The sequence below is a fragment of the Hordeum vulgare genome, chromosome 7H, assembly GCF_904849725.1.
Source record: "Hordeum vulgare subsp. vulgare chromosome 7H, MorexV3_pseudomolecules_assembly, whole genome shotgun sequence".
Taxonomy (NCBI): Eukaryota; Viridiplantae; Streptophyta; class Magnoliopsida; order Poales; family Poaceae; genus Hordeum; species Hordeum vulgare.
The window spans coordinates 393,112,862-393,135,944 of record NC_058524.1 but is presented as its reverse complement, the minus strand read 5'-3'; the positions used below and the strand labels follow the sequence as shown (position 1 = coordinate 393,135,944).

Here is a 23,083-nt window from a genome sequence, read left to right as displayed (position 1 = left end):
CTTCGAGGAGGGCACAATATGGGCATTCCGCTTCACCTTCTCCGGCAACCATAATGTCTTTCGGCTCTCTCTTTACCGTATTTAATACAACCATGGTTACATGATTCTTTATTTGTCTCTTCTGTAGCTTTCCTTTTTGTGAATTGATGCTTATGTAGTTCTTGAGTATATGTACATGTGAATTGAATCGTGCATTCGTTCTTCAACCAATATTTAAACATGATTCGATATGAAATACATGATTTCCTACTTTAAAATTTAAATTATGTGAATTATGAACGCATGTGTGTATTAAATTAGGGGTAAATTATGATCTGCAGGCCATTACAATGCACACAATTTGAGAAAGCAAAACATCTCCGATCAACTTCAAGATCACACACATTTCTCCACTTGCAGCGTGTGCGATGAATTTGTGCTACACACATGGACATCCAAGAAATAATGTGTGAGACTAACAACACAAGCACATAGTTACTTATCATCAAGTGTTTTTGATAGTCTCCTTATCACACATGATATGGTATCGTCAATTGTTTATGATGTCATGCTTCCGGGGAAACCGACACCTATGGGAAACTCGAGGAGTCTGTTGATCGTTCAGCAGGGAGAGAGAGGTACGGAGTCGAGAGCGGAGCTAGCGATCGACACCGGCAAGGTATTTTACCTAGGTTCGAGCAGCTTGGCACGTAAAACCCTACTCCTGCTTAGTTTGTATTGTGTGTTTACTGTAGGGTGATTTTCTATAGTAACTTAGTAGCTGATTAGGTTGTATCTGATCCCAAAAAGTCCAACCCCTCAGAATGAGCCTTGGGCCACCTTTTAAAGGCAAAGGGGTCACCAACAGTGTGATCACGGGGTGCATAGTGAACATCCTTCACCGCTCTTAATCTTTGATGGTGTCAGGGGCAGTAAATGCCTTCTCTGGTCCCTGACCTGCCGGACGGTGGTTCCGACATGTATCCAGGTGAATCGACACCTGGGTCTTGTGTCAGCGCATGAAGGATGTGCTACAGCAGTCGGATTCTGGTAGAAATGGGGGAGGACACCTGGCGAGCGGAACGGGCTTGCTGGCCTAGAGTCTCCGTCAGACGAATTGGTCAACTTCCCTACAAGCCCTGCCTCGCCAGTCTGTGCAAGCCTTCCCGGCAAGGGAAGCTTGCCGGGGTCTTGCTAATCTTCGAGAGTCTTCCCGGCGAAGTGGGCTTGCTGGTGCCTTGGGAATCTTTCCGGCAGGGGGGGGGGGGGCTTGCGGGGGCCTTGAATTTGGAGCCCTTGTACTCCACGCCCCTGGAGAGAGGGAAGGGTGTGGCCTTGGTGGGTCTTGGATTGCCTTCCTGGAGTTCTTCCCTATGCACTGTTGTCAGGGGCGTCACTGATGCCCGTGCACAAGTTTGAGGCACAAGGGACCCACTCTCCGGTGCACCGACAAGAGCCCACGGGCCTAGGCCACGCACGTGCGTGGGGCATTGCTGGGCCGGGCCTAAAGTAGTGCACGGGCTTCCTTGGCAGGGGATTATGTAGCTTCAGAGCCGTTGTAGACGGCCCTTCCGCACGTCGCGCATTGAGCGCGCGAGGTGGAGAAGTGTGCGCACAATAGCTTCCCCACCTCCCGACGCATTACTGCCATGCGTGAAGCATGCGCAGTAATGGTTAGGCAAGTGGCGTTCGTGGCGATAAAGGCTGCAGTCATGGCAGGGCCCGCCCAGCATGCATTGGTGCAGCAGGGTGGTTCCTTGTTCGCCCGCTATAATGGGTGATTGGGCGAGAGGGGCGGCGGTTTCTGGAGTGAGGGGAGCTAGCCCCCCGTTCCTCGCCCGATAAATTAGGAAGTTCGCGAGGGGGTTTTCCCATCCATCAACTCCTGAAACATTCATCACCCCATCTTGCATCTGCAGAATCTTCTCTAGTTCCGGGTGGCGCCTGCCCCTAACCATGGCTAGGGGACGGGGGAGGCCAATCGACCGGCATGGCGGCAAGGGGATCCCACTCGGATCATGCCACATCTTCAGGGGACGCAGCTGCGGAGGGTGGCATTAGCGCCCGTGGTGGCAGAGGGGCGAGGGGTCGTGGTCGCCGTGGATGTCGTGGCTGGGGGAGGCAGAGTACTACACCAGCACCTCCATCTTCTCCTAAGCTTGTTCCTGCGTGGACTTACGTTGAAAGGAATCCGTTGGAGTTTCTTGTCAGACTGCAATGTCGCATTCAGACCCGGCTTCAACTCCCCATCGCCTTCGCCAAGGTGATGAGCAAAGAGAAGCCCATGATGTTGCGTCTTCGGGTGCATGGCTGCGGCAACGGCTCAGTCTCGGTGACCATGGACCAGTCGGGGCCTCGGCTCTTGTTCCTCGACCGCGGGTGGAAGAGCTTCGCCCATGCCAATAACCTCTGGGATGGGCACGTTCTTTGCTTCAAGATGATGGCGGACAACCTACTCTCCTTCTAGATTTACGGGAGCTCGGCCGCGCGCCTCGGTTGCTGCAAAGAAAGCTCAAGCGGGACTGATAGCCCTTCCTCGCGGGAGAGCGACAAGGACGAGTCAGATGGTAGCGACGGCGAGTACGGGTCAAACCCTCGGCAGGCTAAGCATGGGTATGAGGATCTATCCTTAGACTAACCGTCGGTCGCACCATCACCGTCAGTCCGCAGTCCTCCTCCTCCCGAGCCGGAAGAACCTACGCTGCCGCATATCGCGGGAGTGCGTGGTTTCCGTTTCCGCCGTCCCTTCAGGCCCCGTTCTCTACTACACAATGTTCATCCAGGAAGGGCCAACACTGGTCGCGCCGGGGCCTTGCCGCTTTTTGTCTTCTTGAACTTCTGTCGGGCGAGCACGTCCCTCGCGAAAATACAGTAACATAGGTTAGAGTAGCAAAAATCATTCATGTAATATGTCTGTGTTTGTTTCAAACAAATGAACGAAATGTTGTTTCCCTTGCGTCTGATCCTTCCCCTTGTGTGATATGCCTTTTTGCATGTTACGGAAGCTTGCCGGTCTAACTGGTCCTACGGCTAGTGCTTTGAGGAACGGATCCTTAGCAGTTCGTTTGAGGGGTCAATACCGGCATGGCTCCTTGCCACACTGAGTGCAACCGTTAGATCGTCGAGCGCAGCTCGAGGCGAGATAAGCTGTTGTGTAGCCGCTTAGTCTGTTGAACAGGTACAAAACAGTGTGAAGGCGCTCTGTGGCCGTTCAGGTCATTGAACTAATTCTAAATGGAACTAAGGTGCAATGATCCTGACAAGGTTCCATCTACGTGCATGTTTCTCAAACAAGGTTTGGGATCTTCCAGAAAGGAAACAACCTATCTACTCTAAAATCTCATTTGAAATATTTATCACTTATCTGTTGTGTCGCGACACTTCTCCTCACGGCGCTTAGGTCCATTGTCGGGGCCTCAGGTCCCCAGCAAGCAGGAGACTATACTTTCCCGACAACTTCCCATCCGGCAAGGTACTTGCCGACAGTTCTTGACTATCGTACAGAACGGGGTTGTCGGAGCATAACTCCTTTTCCTGTTTTGCCAGACCGTGCTGATGGAGCCACCGAGCGCATCTTTGGCGACAACGAGATGCTTCCGGGGGGGAAGCGTTTTCGCTGGAGTGCATGCCTGGGTTCCGGGGCCCGTGGGCGCATTCTCGGCGGCTATGCATCACTTCTTGGACGTGCGTCGGCGGGAGTATGCGTCGGAGGCCTCGCTGAAACCCCCAGGCACACCCTTGACAGCAGCGCACTGTCCCGGAGCGGCGCGTCAGCCTGATGTCTTCAAGCTCGAGGTCTCTGTCTTCCTAGCCTGCGTTCGTGCAGCGGGGCGACCGCGCAGGCGTTAGAAGGCCGTGGCAAAGTAAAGAGACCACCGATGCTCCCTCCTTCGAGGGACCGCAGCGGTGCGCTCAACTTCCCGAGATCTGGCGCGGAACTTGCTCGAATCCGCAAAAAAGCTCTTAACCACTGCTCCCCCTACCTGGCGTGCCAAAGATGTCGGGGAAACCGACACCTATGGGAAACTCGAGGAGTCCCTTGATCGTTCGGCGGGGAGAGAGAGGTACGGCGTCGAGAGCGGAGCTAGCGATCAACACCGACAAGGTCTTTTACCCAGGTTCGGGCCTCTTGGCGCGTAAAACCGTACTCCTGCTTAGTTTGTATTGTGTGTTTACTGTAGGGTGATTCCCTACAATAACTTAGTAGGTTATTAGGGAGTCTCTGATCCCAAAATACTAACCCCTGAGAATGAGCATTGGACCTCCTTTTATAGGCAAAGGGGTCACCAACACTGTGCTCACGGGGTGCATAGTGAACAATGTTCACCGCTCTTCTTCTTCGGTGGTGTCACGGGCAGTAAATGCCTTGTGTGGCCCCTGACCTGTCGCAAGGTGGTTGCGATACGTTTACAGGTGAATTGACACCTGGGTCTTGTGCTAGCGCGTGAAGGATGTGCTGGAGCGGTCGGATTGTGGTAGAAACAGGGGAGGACACCTGGCGAGCGGAAGGGGCTTGCTGGCCTGGAGTCTCTGTCGAACGACTTGGTCACCTTCCTGGAAAGGAGGGCTTGTCGGGGGCTTGAACACTTTCCCAGCAAGGAGGGCTTGCCGGGGGCCTCGCCAGTGTGTGTGAGCCTTCCCGACAAGGGAGGCTTGTCGGCGTCTTGCTAGTCTTCGGGAGTCTTCCCGATGAAGGGGCTTGCCGGGGCATTGGGAATCTTCCCGACAAGGGGGGGGGTCTTACCGGGGCCTTGCATCTGGAGCCCTTGTACTCCACACCCTGGAAAGAGGAAATGGTGTGTCCTTGGTGGGTCTTGGATTGCCTTCCTGCAGTTCTTTGCCATGCACTGCTGTCAGGGGTGTCTCTGAATCCCGTGCACAAGTCTGGGGCACAAGGGACCCTAGTCTCTACTGCACCGACATGTGCCCATCGTAACCATTGGTCAAAGAAGAACACGTGCTATAGGCCTTCATCTAACACAGGTAGCCTCGATGACATATTTGGGAAGTATGGATGACACATTTGGGACATTTATAAATCACAAACGTTTATCAAAAGTGCCGCATGAGGGATAGTTTCAACCTTCACATATGGTTTTATAAGGATAAACATATGCACTATCGTATCACAGACGGTCATAGTGGAACAAAATGTGTGTGATTGTCCCTTTATCGCACATGCTTTAGATTTATGATATGTTTGTCATTCGGTGCACATCAGAAATAGTGTGCCACAGAATAGCATGTGGATGTTAGTGTGATCTCACACGAGTTCCAAGGGTGGTCCGTATGGGAAGTATGCCATATCTCAAAGATTGACTGGTAACTCTCGTTTGTGATAGATGTGAACATCACATATACTTATTTTTTCCAAATGTGTGCGTTCATTGGTCACCATCGTCGATGGGTTTTCTATGTCGTGTTGGATGGACCCCTCTATCGCCGATATAGGATGGCAAGAATTTTAAATTACATCACGAAAAGGGGTTAAAAACCGTTTGTATAGCACGTCACAGCACCAGTGATCCCCCTTATTCTGGTGTAACCTTCTGTCACTCTATCCACCCACTATAAGCCAATAACGAATGTATTGCAACACCCTAGAGTGGTAATACCTCACGTGTGCGCCGCACGGAAGGCGCCATAGATCATTACCAACATAAAATAAGCAACTCAAACCAATCAAGATCATGAACCAACACAAAGGACAAAAAAATCTACTCAAACATTATAGGATGGCAACACATCATTGGATAATAATATGTGTCGTAAAGCACCATGTTCAAGTAGGGGCTTACAGTGGGATGCGGGAGAGTGGACCACTGAAAAGATATGAGGGAGATTGTTAGGAAGAACCAACACCTATGGGAAACTCGAGGAGTCCCTTGATCGTTTGGGGGGGAGAGAGAGGTACGACGTCGAGAGCGGAACTAGCGATCAACACCGGGAAGGTCTTTTTACCCAGGTTCGGGCGACTTGGCACGTAAAACCCTACTCCTCCTTGGTTTCTATTGTGTGATTGTTGTAGCGTGGTTTTGCTATAGTAACTTAATAGGTGATTAGGGAGTCCCTGATCACCAAAAGGTCCAACCCCTAAGAATGAGCTTTGGGCCTCCTTTTATAGGCAAAGGGGTCACCAACAGTGTCCTCACGGGGTGCATAGTGAACAGTGTTCACCGCTCTACTTCTTCGGTGCTGTCAGGGGCAGTAAATACCTGGTCTGGCCCCGGACCTGCCACAAGATGGTTGCGACACGTACCCAGGTGAATCGACAACTGGGGCTTGCGCTGGCACACGAGGGATGTGCTGGAGCGGTCAGATAGTGGTAGAAACTGGGGGGACACCTGGCGAGCGAACATGGGCTTGCTAGCCTGGAGTCCCTATCGGATGACTTGGTCGTCTTCCCGGCAAGGAAGGCTTGCCAGGGGCTTGAATACTTTCCCAGCAAACAGGGCTTGTCGGGGGCCTCGTCAGTCTGTGCGAGCCTTCCCGGCAGGGGGGGGCTTGCCGGGGGCTTGCTATTCTTTGGGTAGTCTTCCCGGCGAAGTGGGCTTGCTGAGGACTTGGGAATCTTCCCGGCAAGAAGGGCTTGTCGGGGCCTTGCGTCTGGAGCCTTTGTACTCCACGCCCGTGGAGAGGGGGAAGGGCGTGGCCTTGGCGGGTCTTGGACTGCCTTTCTGCTGCTCTTCCCGGTACACTGTCGTCAGGGGCCTCACTAATGCCCGTGCACAAGTCTAGGGCATGAGGGACCATAGTCTCTAGTGCACCGATAGGAGCCCCCGGGCCTGGGCCACGCACGCGTGTGGGGCGTTGCTGGGACAGGCCCAAAGTAGTGCACATGATTTCTTAGCAGGGGACTCTGCAGCTTTGGAGCCGTTGTAGATGGCCCTTCCCCACGTCGCGCATCCAGTGCGCGAGGTGGAGAAGTGCGCGCACAGTAGCCTCCCCACCTCCCGACGCGTTACTCCCACACGTGTAGCATGCACATTAATAGTGAGGCAAGTGGCGTTTGTGGCCATAAAGGCCGCAGTCGTGGCAGGTCCCGCCCCCACATGCATTGGTGCAGCAGGGTGGTTCCCTGTTTGCCCGTGATCATTGATGACGAGATGATGTATATATTTCTAGATCCTCATTGGTTACCCCAAGTGGAAGGTTGAGAACTAGTCAGCAGCATGTTTTCCCTTATACAGAGACTATAAGGTTTATCGAACCAGGAGGACTCCTAGGATCAACAAGTAGGTATCTCCCACCCTGGCGCTAGCAGAAGACGTGTACCTGCACACACACAAATAACTTTGCTCCCAACGAGTACAGAGAGGTTGTCAATCTCTCCGGCCTTGTAGTTTGCAAAGGATCAAAACACAAGCGGGAATAGTAATAGTGATTGCAACGGAAAAGTAAATGAAAGCGGCAAATGATGGAGGTGTAAGCAATGGTGGTGATATGGACCGGAGTCACATGATGTTCACTAGTGATGTCTCTCTCCCAAAAGACGATAAACAACTATGCTTGGGTAAACAAATTATAGCTGGGCAATTGACAGAATTATAAACGCACCACAATGCAGATTATTCTACTTGAAAGTTAGAGGGTCAATAGTAATGGGAATTACACCAAAACAAGTAGATCGTTTATTCATCAGCATCAACTTACTAATCATCCACCATGAGATATCTATCCAAAAAATCTCGTCGGTATTAAGTCGCGAGCCCCACCCAAAGTGTAAAATCAAAGCAACGGACAACTGCATTAACGAACTATGTGTAAGGTAAACAATCCTTATAACCGTGGTCACAAGCACCATTGTTTTCTCCCTGGTGGCAACAACTCATCCCCTAGTCTCATGTTTCTGTCACTCAAGCTAGACATCGAGGGGCACGAACCCACAATCATGCATAATGTTCCCCTCTTAGAGTTAAAATCTACTACTCGGCCAAAGCAATAAATAGCAACGGAGTACATGCATGAATCACTAAGGAACATAATATAAAAGGATAATCAAATATATAACTCATAACAATCTGAACATAATCTCATAATCCATCGGATCCCAACAAACTGAGCATAGAAATAGCAAGAGAATTACATAGAGACTACTCACGGCACGTCCGGGAAGCGTCCATGGCGATTGAGAAGCTCCCGGTGGTCAATCCTCCCTCCGGCAGGGTGCTGGGAAGAGGTCTCCTGATGCTCTCGATTTCGAAAGCGCTGTGGCGACGGAACAATGGAGAAATTAACGATTCTGGATGTGATGGAAGGTTTCCTCGTGGAGGAGTAAATATAGGCCAAAGGAGGGTACCGGAGGGCGTAGCCCCACCCAGGCGGCCTCTTGGCGCGGCCTAGGGGTGGTCCGCGCCCACAGGCTGCCTAGGCGGCCCCTCGCACCCCTCTGGCCCCCTTTCGTGCTTCATGAAGCTTCTGGTGCGCTGATTTTTAAATATTTTTCTCTGTATTTTTGGGGCTCCGAAAAATTGGGTAATAGCCCCTGCAAAAAATGCAACAGCAGACATAAACTGGCACAAGGTGCACTGATGTCACATCCCTGGAATCCAAAATAGAGTTAGCAAGATTGTGCTCATGTCTTTTTCATTGCATCCAAAGAAATGAAATAAATTCAAAAGAAAGAAATGGAAACAAAAGCAAACCCTAGCAACTCTATTTTCAAAACAATTCGAACTTGGTGACAAATCAATGAACCCAAAAGGGCCATCATAAAATTCATCTTTTCTGATCATTATTAGAAACAAAATATCAGGGGTGAAATATATTTTCAAAATGCTTTTAGCATTTTATTTTAAACATAAAAGTCACTGAAATCAATTATATATTTGATTTCAAATAATTCAAATTCTCATAAAATGTTGAAAACTTTATCTAGGTTTGGAAATATTCCAAATAAAACCCAAGTATAATTCAAATTATTTTAGGAATAGTTTGGAGACAAAAATAAAATGAAACAAAGTCAGAAAAGATAAAACAGAAACTGAAAAAGAAACAAAAATGGAAAAAGATTATACCTCGCTCACCTTGGCCCAGCCCAGAAGCGCCATTGTCTTCTTCCTCCTTCGCCAGTCGGAGCAGGAGCTGGCCGCCGCTTCTCCCGACACGCCCACGCACCTACGTGCATGCCTGGTTCCCGTGATGCGCTGGAGAGGGAGGATAAGCCTCCCCGGACCCGTTACACTCCTCTCCCCCTCCTCACTCACCACATGCGTCTTTCTCTCTCGGCCGCCATTGCTGTGAGCTCGAGCTTGAGCTAGCCATCGCTCTGGCCGTACTCCCTCGCCTCTGAGCACGCCATCTACTCCGCCTCGACGAGTATGACGTCCCCGCTAAAGGAGAAGATCCCCCGAGCCCTGCTTCACCCTCGTCACCGTTGTCTTCCACCTTCGGCTGCCGGCAAGCCACCGTTGATTCGTCGGATCCAGTGCCTCCCTGAGCAGCCTGAGCCTCCCCTCGACACCGCAGTGAGCTCTGGAGTATTTTTTCCCCCATCTACCCCTATGTTTCCTATGCTCTAGCCCCTTAGTCATCGAGCCGAGCTCCGGCTGTCGCCGTGGCTCGTCGCCGGTGCCCTCCGGCCACCCTTAGCCCCTCCCGATGCCTCTATTAGATGGGGTCGAGCCTAGGCTTCGTCCCAGTGCTCTCAGATCCCGAGTCCGAGGCCTACAGCGCAATCTAGAGCAACTCCAGCGAGGATCCACCGCGGTTTTGGTCGCCGCCGGCGAGATTCCGGTGGGGGCCGACATGGATGGGTCATTCGGACCTACTTCCTCCTCAGTGCCAATGACCAGTGGGCCCTTCTGGTCAGCTTTGACCTGGCCAGCCCGAGTTGACCATGATGATGTCATAATGACGCAATAAATACTATTTCTGATTTAAGAAAATTCCAGAATAAGTGCAAAACTTTGGAAATTCATAGAAAATTGATTATAACTCTAAATTTGACAAATAATATATGCAAATTGATCATAAAAATTCAATGAACACAATGGTGCTACTTTCATGCATGAAAAACAAAGTTATGAAACAGCATCAGGTCAAATCAGTTAAATGATTATGATAAATATGATAATTCAATTAATATTTGAATTTAAATTCAAATCAGCATCATCCTATAAGTTTGATAGCCACTTTAACCCATGCTACTATTCAGTTCATGCCATGATCATGCATCATATTGTTGCATATGATTGATATTGATTGATTGTTATTATTTCGGTAGGCCCTGCCCCTCAGAATATCCAACTGACGGATATTACCCCTCTGTCGAGGAACAAGGCAAGCACCCTTTTGATCATTCTGATATCATCCCATGTTCTTGCTCCTGCTCCCACTTATTGCATTAGGACAAAATATTTCAAATGCTTTACTTTGGTAGTTGAACCTATTCCTTTGCATGACCTGTCATTGTCACAGTAAATAGCAAAACCATGCAACCTAGCATACCTGGTAGATGCTTGAGCTGTGATGTGTTTATACCTGCTATGCTTGCTATGCCTAGATTTGTGTGAGGTCTGTTTCATCTAGGTGATGAATAGGAATGGATGAATGTGATCTAGTGAAAAAGAATAAGTGTGGAACCTGATTTGGTAAAGGCTATGTAGGAGTACATGGCGGGTTGTTTCATTGGAACCGTCCTTAGGAACTGAGTTTCGTGTATATAATCTAAGACGAGATACTAAAACATGCTGGGCCCTGAAATATGACCCCGCTCGACTTGTTAATCGCCTAGTACTCGATCCAGGAGTCGCAAGTAGTTTCTGGTGTTTATAGTCATGCTGGAGGTCGTGCATAGTGTTGACCTTAGAGGTGGGCTATGATGCGGTAGGCAGTGGCACGGTGTACGAAGTGACACCTGGATGGTGTGCTTGGGAACCCTGCGCACATCGTTTGGGGTTGTCGCGGAAACCTCGACCGGACTTCCATGCGGGTTACTCTCAAATAGGCAATAAACCTGGACTAGGTATTAGCGTGGTTAACGGTCGTGGCCGACTCCCCCGCCGGGCTTCCGCTTGAAGGTTGCCGAGGTGCATGACGTGCACATGGCGATAAGTGGCAAGAGCGTGTGTGAAGAAATACACCCCTGCAGGGTTATGATCTATTCGAATAGCCGCGTCCGCGGATATGGACTACTTGGAGACATATGTTGTTCATAGATAACTTTAATGGCTACTCATAAAAGTATCAAGAAAGGTGTGAGTGTCATGGATGGCATTTCCGTAGGAAGATGGGAATGATTCCATGATGGTGTACTATTGTGGAGTTAGTGGACTCGTGTGCAAGAAATCAAAGTTGGTAGAACTATTTAAAATTGTAGTTTAGCCTAGCCAAGAGTCAAAGCTAGCTTCCTGCATGAAACACCACAACCCCCCCCCTTTATTGATACCAGAGCATGAGTAGATAGATCTGTTCTAAAGTCTTGCTGAGTACTCTTGTACTCATGTTTGCTTAATAATTGTTGCAAAGGATACCCACGAGCCAACAGGTGGGTTCTTTTTAGACATTGATGATGACGAGTAGCTGGTGTCCCAGCTATGACCTGGCCCCTTTCAGAAGGGATCTATAGATAGTCAGGCTTTATGCCTTATCCTTTCAACTGTCTGTACTCACACAACTTTTATGCTTCCGTTGGTTTGTATGACTTGTTTGTATGACTTTGAGTGTCGGGTCGTGTGACCCCTGCTTGTATGAACATATCATGCAAGACTCTTTCGAGTCTTCTGAATAAATGTCGTGATGTTGTAAGGTTATGTTGTGATGCCATTGTTGTATCTATGCATATCTAGTATGTCATGCGTACGTGTGATGCACTATGATATGTATGGGATTCGACACCCAGTCGTATGCCTTAGTAGCTCTCTATACAGAGAAATGCCCCTTTGTGATTCCGCGAGCCTTGGTAGTTCGCTACTACTCTGGACACATTGGTTGACCGGCATGTATCCTTCTTGGCTGTTGTGTCTGTCCCTACGGGGAAATGTCACGTGGTGTAATGGAGTCCTTGCAGCTTGCTACGACTCATCTAAACTCGATGTTGACCGACACCTGCTTTGTTGGGTTATGTATGTTTGTCTCTATACATACGAGCCACTTGAGTTTATGACTAGATATGTCGACCCGGGTTCTTTGACATTGGAATGCTAGCGACACTAATGCATACGTGAGTCAAAAGGCGCAAACGGTCCCGGCTAAGGTAAGGTGGCAGCCGTGGGGATAACCGTGTGTGAGACTGCAAAGGAATGCAATGTGTTACAGGCTGGATTCCTATGGCTTAGGATCGGGGTCTGCTACTGCAACAAAAGACTTCCAACGGCGCCAGAAACAAGCTTGCTGTCGGGAGACTATTCTTGTCTTGATACTCCTCAGCAACGGCACCACGAATCCTTCTGCTACGGCTACGCCTTTAGGGACTTCCTAGGAAAATATGCAAAGGATTCCCCCGTGGCCTTGGAGCCTTGCGTTGGTGTTCCCATGAAGCGGAAAGGTTGAGGTAGCACAGCGGTGCTAAGTATTTCCCTCAGTTTTGAGAACCAAGGTATCGATCCAGTGAAAGAATATCACAAGTACTTGCACGAACACAAAGAGCTTGCTCCCAACGCTATTAAGGGGTTGTCAATCCCTTATAGATTGTTTGCCAAGTGAGAACTGAAAGCAACAAAGAAACAAAGAAAATAAAAGCGAAAGTGGAAATGATAGGTGTGAATAGACCCGGGGGCCGTAGTGTTCACTACTGGCTTCTCTCATGAAAGCAAGTAGACGGTGGGTGAACGAATTACTGTCGAGCAATTGATAGAACCGCGAAAAGTAGTGACGTTATCTATGGCAATGATTATATATATAGGCATCACGTCCAAAACAAGTAGACCGATACTTTCTGCATCTACTACTATTACTCCACATGTTGACCGCTATCCATCATGCATCTAGTGTATTAAGTTCATGAGAACAGAGTAACGCCTTAAGCAAGATGACATGATGTAGATGGACAATCTCATATCTACGACAAAGCCCATCTTGTTACCCTTTATGGCAACAAGACGATGTGTGCCTTGCTGCCCTTTCTGTCACTGGGAAAGGTCACCACACGGTATGAACCCAAAACCAAGCACTTCTCCCATTGCAATAATCATAGATCTAGTTGGCCAAACAAAACCCAAGACTCGGAGAGACTTACAAGGATATCAAATAATGCATATAAGAAATCAGCAAAGACTCAAATATATATCATAGATAATCCGATCACAAATCCACAATTCATCGGATCTCGACAAACACACCGCCAAAGAGGGTTACATCGGATAGATCTCCATGATGATCATGGAGAACTTTGTATTGAAGATCCAAGAGAGAGAAGAAGCCATCTAGCTACTAACTATGGACTCGTAGGTCTGAAGTGAACTACTGACGAGTCATTGGAGGGGCGATGATCTTGATGAAGAAGCCCTCCAACTCCAAAGTCCCCTCTGGCAGGGCATCGGGAAGGATCTCCAAATGAGATCTCGCGGAAACAGAAGATTACGGCAGCGGAAAAGTGTTTTCGTGGACGCCCTGATTTTTTCTGGATTTTTAGGGAATTTATAAGCCAAAGACCTAGGGCAGGGGAGCGCCAGGGGGGCCACAAGCTTGGTTGCTGTGGCCTCCCCCCTGGCCACGGCAATAGGGCTTGTGGGCCCCCCGTGGGCCCACTTGCTTGGCCCTCAAGCCTCCCGATCTTCTTCCATTCTAGAAAAAAATCATTTCAGGGATTTTATTCCGTTTGGACTCCGTTCCAAAATCAGATTTGCAAAGAGTCAAAAACACAGAAAAAAGAGGAACTGGCACTTGGCACTGAGTTAATAAGTTAGTCCCAAAAAAGATATAAAAGTTAAACAAAACATCCAAAGTTGACAAGATAACAACATGAAACCATCAAAAATTATTGATACGTTTGAGACGTATCAAGCATCCCCAAGCTTAACTCCTACTCGTCCTCGAGTAGGGAAGTGATAAAGAATGAATTTTTGATGCTTTCATGCTACGTAACATAGATGTGCTTTGTAACTCCTCTTATGTGAAGTGAATGTTCAGATCCATTAGATTAAAAACAATAGTTTGCTATTGACGTGGAAACAATAATACTTCAAGAAAACTAGCAAAGTAATCATGAACTTTGAAAATAACAAGGCCAAAAGAAAGTTATCCCTACAAAATCATATAGTTTGGCTATGCTCTATCATCATTGCACAATGAATTTAAATCATGCACAACCCCGGTATTGGCCAAGTAATTGTTTTCACACCTTTACTTTCTAACACCTTTTCAACTCTCACGCAATACATGAGCGTGAGCCATGGTTTTAGCACTATAAGTGGAGTGAGTGTGGTGGAGGTTGCAAGAAAAACAAGGAGAAGATGGTCACATTAACTAGGCATATCAATGAGCTGTGGAGATGCTCCTCAATAGATATCAATGTGAATGAGTAGGGATTGCCTTACAAATGAAGCACCAGAGCTAAGAGTATGTGAAAGCTCTTAAAGAAAACTAGTGGGTGTGCATCCAACTTGCTTGCTCACGAAGACCCAAGGAAAATTTGAGGAAGCCTATCATTGTTATATACAAGCCAAGTGATAAAATGAAAATTTCCCAGTAGCTATATGGTGGTGACAAAATTAGAGACTCTCAATCATGAAGATTATGGTGCTTAATATGCACAAGTGTGGAAAGGTGGTAGCATTGTCCCTTCTCTCTTTCTCTCTCATTTTTTTGGATGGGCTCTTTGGCCTCTTTTTTTTGGTGGGCATCTTTGGCATCTTTTATTTCCTCACATGGGACAATGCTCCATCAATGAAGATCATCACACCTACAACTCAAAACTTAGAGTAACGATGACTCTATATGGAATGCCTTCGGTAGTGTAACGTGACAATGATCTAGCATGGCAAGGACATTAATGGAAACAACATTCTAGTTATCTTACGATCATGCAATGGCAATGTAGACATGGTGGCACATGTCATGGTGGTAGTTGCATGGCAATATATCTCAGAATGACTTTGAAAAAGCTATAGTAGGTAGGTATGGTGGCTGTTTTGAGGGAGGCTAATGGTGGGTTTTGTGCACCGGCGAAAGTTGCACGGCACTAAAGAAGATGGTGATGGTGGAAGGTGAAATTGCATCTAAACCATGGACTCAACATTAGTCATGAAGAACTCATATACTTGTTGCAAAAGTTTTATTAGTAATCGAAACAAAGCATTCAACGCATACTCCTAGGGGAAGGGTTGGTAGGTATAAACCATCGCGCGATCCCGACCGCCACACAAAGGATGACAATTAATAGACTAATCATGCTCAGACTTCATCACATAGCGGTTCACCATACATGCATGCTACAGGAATCACTAACTTCAACACAAGTATTTTTAGATCCACAACACCTTTCTAGTATGACTTCAATATTACCATAACCACAACTAGTTGAGATGAATCAAACTGCTCTAACTATTCAATGCACATGAAGGTCTAAGTTTTCGTATCCCTTTGGATAACTACCCCTTTTGAGACTACTTTAAAAGCATAGATCAACTACCAAGCCACGCAACGCCGTCCTCTAAAATATAAAAGTGAAGCAAATAGAGCAAAATCAACTAGCTCAAAAGATATAAGTGAAGCACATGTGAGCTGAATTGTCTACCAAAGGATATAAGTGAAGCTCGACAAAATCACGGTGAGTGCATGTCTCTCTCTCTAGGTGTGAAGCAAGGATGATTGTGAAACCACAAAAGTAAAATAATCCTACTATACAAGATGCTCCAATCAAAACACATAACATGTGGTGAATAAAAATATAGCCCCAAGTAACGTTACCGATGGATTGAAGACGAAAGAGGGGATGCCTTCCCGGGGCATCCCCAAGCTTAGGCTTTTACGACATCCTTGAATAATCTTGGGGTGACTTGGGCATCCCCAAGCTTGAGCTCTTGCCACTCTTTATCTTTTTGTCCATAAGAACTTCACCCAAAACATGAAAACTTCACAACACGAAACTTAAACAGAAACTCGTGATAACATTAGTATAACAAAGCAAACCACCACTTCCTTAGGTACTGTAGAAAACTTAAATTCTACTTATGTTGATGTTGGGTTACTGTATTTTCAATCTTCCATGGCTAATACCCCCCGATATTATCCATAGTTTCATCAAAATAAGAACGAACACAACAAAAAACAGAATCTGTTAACAGCAGACCAGTTTGTAGCAATCTGTATACTTCGTATACTTACGGTACTTAAAAATTTCTGAAAAATTATGACATTCTGAAGAATTTTCGTAGAAATCAGAAAAAAAAGCTCTTACAGAAAAAAATGAAAATTCTTTTCGTGAGCAGAAAGTTTCTGTCTTTTCCAGCATGACCAATCGATCATCCCAAAGACTAATCATAACGGTTTTTCTTGGCAGAAATGCAAAAAGAAACACAAGAAACACAATCATAACAGAATTATGAAAGTGTGGAAAACACAAAATATAAAGAAAAAGGAGAGATTCGTTGGGTTGCCTCCCAACAAGCGCTATTGTTTAACGCCCTTAGCTAGGAATAAGGTGATGGAATCACGTATAGTCATCCTTGGTGCTCAAACCATAAGTAGCCCTCATCATAGATTCATATGGAAATCTTATTTTCTTTCTAGGAAAATGCTCCATGGCTTTCTTTAGGGGAAATTGAAATCTAATATTCCCTTCCTTGATATCGATGATAGCACCAATAGTCCTTAGGAAAGGTCTACCCAGAATAATGGGACATGAAGGATTGCAATCTATGTCAAGTACAATGAAATCCACGGGTACATAGTTCTTATTTGCAACAATAAGAACATCATCGATCCTTCCCATGGGTTTCTTGACAGTAGAATCCGCAAGATGCAAATTAAGAGAACACTCTTCAATCTCATGAAAACCAAGAACATCACATAAAGACTTTGGAATCGCGGAAACACTAGCACCCAAATCACACAAAGCATTGCACTCATAGTTTTTGATCTTGATTTTGATAGTAGGTTCCCACTCATCATGAAGTTGCCTATGTATATAGACTTCTAGTTCGAGCTTCTCTTCAAGAGATTTCATCATAGCATCTACGATATGCGCGGTAAAGGCTTTGCTTTGGCTATAAGCATGTGGAGAGTTTGCAATGGATTGCATCAAAGAAATGCATTCAAACTAGGAGCAACTATCATAATCGAATTCCTTGAAATCCAAAGTGGGAGTTTCATTACTACCCAAAATTTTGATTTCTTCTACTCCACTCTCCACACTTTATCATCAAGATAGGTGGACTCTGAATCATTGGGGCGTTTTTCAACGAAAGTGGATTCATATTCAGCCCCTTCATCAATAGGTTTGACACGCGAAAACAAAGATTCAAGAGGAGTCACACCAAGCACTTTAAGATCTTCGTGATTTGCATCACTAGAACGCACCCTTTTAAACCATTCATGCCTACCGCAAATTTGGGTGGTTCTTTCTTTGCTCTCATTCATGGAGACACGCATAGCTTTCAAAGTTTCATCCAAGTTGACCTTGGGACGAGCACATCTAACTTTCAAAGCATCAATACCACAACACATCATATCAACGCTCTTAGCCAAATCGTCTATTTTGAGTAGTTTTTCCTCTAAGGACGCATTGGAAATCATTTGAGAGTTGATGAACTCTTTCATTTACTCTCTAAATCATAGGGTAATTTGTTGTGATTTCCATAAGTGTTGTTGTAGGAATTGCCATAATTGTTAGAGGAGTTACTAGGAAAAGGCCTAGGAACATAGTTTCCTCTAAAAGCATTGTTGTTGCCAAAATTGTTCCTACCAACAAAATTAACGTCCAAACTAGCGTTGCTACTCTCAATCAAGGAAGATAGTGGCATGTCATTAGCATTTAAAGGAGCGTTTCTACTAGCAACCAAATTCATCAACTCGTCCATCTTAGCACTAAGCGAGTTAATTTCTTCTATAGCGTGTACATTTTTGCTAGCAGGTGACCTTTCAGTGTGCCACTGAGAGTAGTTGGTCATGATATTGTCTAGGAGTTTTATAGCGTCTCCTAACGTGATTTTCATGAACGTTCCACCTGAGGCGGAGTCCAAGATATTGCGAGAAGAGAAATTCAAACCAGCATAAAAGATTTGTATCATCATCTACAAACTCAAGCCATGAGCGGGACAATTTCTAATCATAAGCTTCATCCTCTCCCAAGATTGTGCAACGTGTTCATGATCAAGTTGCTTGAAATTCATGATATCGTTACGTAAGGAGATAATCTTAGACGGCGGAAAATACTTGGATATGTAAGCATCTTTGCACTTATCCCAAGAATCCATACTATTTTTAGGCAAAGAAGAAAACCATGTTCTTGCGCGATCTCGCAGCGAGAAAGGAAAAAGATTCAAGTTAATCACGTCATTATCCACATCTCTTTTCTTTTGCATATCGCAAAGCTCAAAGAAGCCCTCCAACTCCAAAGTCCCCTCAGGCATGGCACCAGGAAGGGTCTCTAGATGAGATCTCACAGAAACGGAAGCTTGCGGCGGCGGAAAAGTGTTTTCGTGGACGCCTTGAGTTTTTCTGGATTTTTAGGGAATTTATAGGCCAAAGACCTAGGGCAGGGAATCGCCAGGGGGGCCACAAGCTTGGTTGCCGCGGCCTCCCCCTCGCCGCGACAACAGGGCTTGTGGGCCCCCTCTGTGCCCACTTGCTTGGCCCTCAAGCCTCCCGATCTTCTTCCGTTCTGGAAAAATCATTTCGGGGATTTTTTCCGTTTGGACTCCGTTCCAAAATCAGATCTGAAAAGAGTCAAAAACACAGAAAAAACAGGAACAGACACTTGGCACTGAGTTAATAAGTTAGTCCCAAAAAAGATATAAAAGGTAAACAAAACATCCAAAGTTGACAAGATAACAGCGTGAAACCATCAAAAGTTATAGATACGTTTGAGACGTATCAGGGTCCCGACAACATTGGTATCAGAGCCTGACTGACTGTAGGATTACCAAGCCAAACTGGTCGAAGTTGAGTCTAGAATTGCTTTAGTTATATATATAAGGGAATTGTTTGTGGAAGGGAACGTAAGATTCTTGCTTCTCTTCTCAAGTCATTATATTCTGGTCATCCTCGTCTTTTCTGCGGGGATTAAGAACTAGGTTACTTATCTTTCTCTCAGGATCTTGTATTACTAATCGGTAGATTGTAGGAAAACGGGTCGAGAGTTACTCCGAGTTTCTTTTGTTCCAAGGAAAAGAAAATAAGTTTTGATGACCATGGAATTGAATTTGATAGTTGAGTGGTTATGCTATCCTATCTTTTGTGGGTTGTCTCAAAATTGTTTTTGAGCATTTACAGCCGTTATGCTGCCCAATTTTATCTCCAGAGCTCTAGCATTACTCTCTATTTCAGATGCCTGGTAGTCCTTCTCGCCAAGTGGTCCGTCTGACCAGGTGCATTGATGTGCCGGGTCACACGGCCATGCTGGTGAGGATGATGTCAGTAGCCGGTTACCGCTGGTACCCAGACTATACAGTGGAGGAGCAGTACCGGGATTTCAACCAGAGTCAGTACCTGTGCACTGTTAGGGTATGCCCAGATTACCCTGGAGCCGAGGATCCGATCCATTGGTCTTATGGATTGGGGGTTACTGTTGACATGGTAGTACAAGATGCTGCCTATTCAATGTTGACCATCATGAGAGCCAGGCATGCACTACTGCAGAATTCAAAGTTCTGCTATGTTCCCGCCTCTGAGCGAGGAGAGGAAGCATACCTTAGTGGGGTCTACTTTGATTCCTCTGTGGAGGATCCACTGCTGCAGTCCACCGCTGAGATGTTAGAGAATAGAGACAGGGATGCTCCTGCCCTTCGTATGGAGCTCTATGCTACACGTGCCCATCTATGGACGGCTTTGACACAACTGGCACATGTAGTTCAGAAAGGGTATGGAGATATAGAGATGTTTAACCCCGTTAGGACCCGTCTTCTTGCTCATGTTGACTGGCCTTCTATAGGAGGTGTCACCCCTCTTCGGGGACCTCTACTACCACCAGTCAACGGACCAAGGCCACACCCGTGTCCTTACGGTTCCCAAGGGTCTCAGGCTCGAGTATTTCCTAATCTGCAGGTTGAGCTCCCAGGCCATGGAGGCAACCTTTATGAGATGTTCTATGCAGATGCTTGAACCGTGAGTGGAAGAATAGTATGGTTGTAGTTGTACTTCCACAGTCCTGTGTATCTTGTGGAGTATTCTTATGTCGTAAGATGAGTTCCGGAGGCATAGATAAATAATGTATAGGAAGCTTGGAAAGCCTCTGATGAGTAGTATCATCTTTTCAGTAGTTTGCTCTTCGGTTGAGGTTGTAGTGAACTATGTAATGGTGTGTATGAACCATGGTGTATATCTAGCAGTCGCCTGTTACCATGTTGTTCGGATGTTCATTTCTGCATTCCATGTGTTCAGTGCATTCTTAATCCATAGCTAGTATTGATGTTGATATTAGTCTAAGCTGTGAGTTTGTTTGCGAGGATGGTGTTCACCAGGCTGAACCGTGCCCCTGCCCATGAGCAGGGAGAAGGTAGTCAGGCATCACAGGAGGAATTGCCTCACCCGCCTTCTTTGGCAGAAGTTATGCTTGAGGCGGAAAGAAACAAAAGAGAGACCAACCGTCTGCTAGAGCATATTGAGCAAAATATGGCTCGTTAGCCGCGGAATCATGAAGTGTCCCTCAATGACTTCGTGAAGCTGAATCCCCCGAAGTTCCATCACTCTGTCGATCCTCTCGACGCTGATGACTGGTTGTGCAGTATATCACGCAAGATTCGCTCTGCCAATGTTTGTGAGGCCGGCAAGGTAATCTTTGCGGCGTACTTTCTGGAAGGACCTGCCAATCTGTGGTTGAAGAATTTTGAAGCTATGCATCCTGCCGAACCAGCAGCCACATGGGCGGACTTTAGTGCAGCCTTCCGCCTGGAGCACATTCTAGAGGGTCTGATGGACCGTAAGAGAGAGTAATTATGTGCCTTCACTCAGGGAAAGTTGACCGTGGATGCTTATGGCCGTGAGTTAGGTAATCTCACTCGTTATGCAACGGAAGTGGTGTCAACTGATGCCAAGAAGCAAGCAAGATTACGCAAGGGTCTGAGCCCTGAACTTCGTCGTGACCTGCGCCTCAACGAATGTACAAGCTTTAAAGCTCTTGTCAACAAGGCGATTAGTGCCGAGACTGGTCATACCGACTACGAAGCCACGAAGAAGCACTCCCGTGACTCCGGCTCTTCATCTGGTTCCGCGTTTCCAAAACGGAGGCTGTGGGTCCCAAATAGCTCTCTACCGGCAAGATATACCCCGAGGCCATCCTATGTGGCGCCTCAGGCGAACCAGATCAACCCTCCGGCAAAGACCTATGGTGGTCCAGCTAGCAATGTTGCACCATGTGCCAATCAGGTGATCTATTACAAGTGTGGAGAACCAGGGCACTACTCACGAGAGTGTCCCTAGAATATAGGTGCTAAGCAACCTGGAAAGTCTGTTGGGCAGGACAAGTCGGGCAAAGCTTACTCTGTGAAGCCAACTCGTGCACGTGGCCGCGTGAATTATGTTTCAGCAGAAGAAGATGCAGAGGATCCCGACGTCATATTGGGTACGCTCCTTGTCAATCATCACCCAACGTCTATCCTTTTTGACACTGGGTCATCCCATTCCTTCATTTCCGAAAGTTATGCACAATTGCATAACATGTCCTTTTGTGATATGCCAATCCCATTAGTTGTTCAAACCCCTGGTAGTAAGTGGAAAACCTCCAGGATAACCTATGACAATGAAATCCTAGTAGACAGGCTAGTTTTTATAACATCTTTGATAGCCCTGAAATCCTCGGATATCAATATCATCTTGGGTATGGACTGGATCTCAGCTCATTATGCCAAGATTGATAGTCATTCTAGAAATGTTCAGCTTACCCATCCCTCGGGTGAGATAGTTTATGTCTCTACTCGAGTTGCCAAATGCCAACTCTATTCCCTCAATGCAAATCCTCTTCTAGAACTTGAAGACATTCCGGTAGTCCGTGACTTTCCGGATGTTTTTCTAGAAGAACTGCCAGAAATTCCACCTGACAGGGATGTAGAATTTGTGATTGATCTTGTTCCAGGAATTGTCCCAATAGCCAGAAGACCTTATAAGATTGCACCCTTGGAGCTAGCCGAACTTAAGAAACAACTAGATGAGGCCTTGAATAAAGGTTTCATTCGCCCTAGCTCTTCTCCTTGGTCTTGTCCCGTCCTCTTCATCAAGAAGAAGGATGGAACGGATCAGATGGTTGTAGATTATCGACCAGTTAACCTGGTCACCATAAAGAAAAAGTATCCACTCCCCGGGATCAACGATCTGTAATATCAGCTCGCTGGATCCTCAGTCTTCTCCAAAATGGATTTGAGGTTGGGTTACCATCAAATCAAGATCAAGAACAGGGACATCCCAAAATCGGCTTTCGTTACTCGTCATGTCCAATACGAGAACACCGTCATGTCCTTCAGTTTAACCAATGCCCCAGCCACCTTCTCTTGCTTGATGAATTCAATCTTCATGGAGTATTTGGATAAATTCGTCGTGGTATGCCTCCATGATATTCTCATCTACTCGAAGAACGAACAAGAACATGCCGAGCATCTAAGGATGGTATTTGATGAATCTTCGAGACCATCGCCTTTATGCCAAGTTTCAAAAATGTGAATTTTGATTACCAGAAGTGATCTATCTAGGCCACGTATCCACTGGTAAGGGTATTGCTGTCAATCCCGAGAGAGTTCAAGCCATCCTTGATTGAACTCAACCTGAGTCGGTTAAGCAAGTTAGGAGTTTTCTTGGTCTAACGAGCTATTGTCGCCGCTTTGTCGAGAATTTCTCCAAGGTTGCAAAGCCTTTAAGTGAACTCCTCAAGAAAGATAAAAAGTTCGAGTGGACACCAGAGTGTGAGCATAGTTTTAAAGAACTGAAAAGATGCCTGACTTCCGCACCAGAGTGTGAGCATAGTTTTAAAGAACTGAAAGGACTTTGTTATCTATTGTGACGCCTCACGACAAGG

General features: G+C 46.5%; 1 pseudogene; it reads left to right on the top strand.

Moving 5' to 3' along the window:
* The first annotated feature begins 1,997 nt into the window (after nt 1-1,997).
* Nucleotides 1,998-23,083, top strand: part of LOC123408953 — a 95,407-nt pseudogene continuing 74,321 nt past the window's right edge.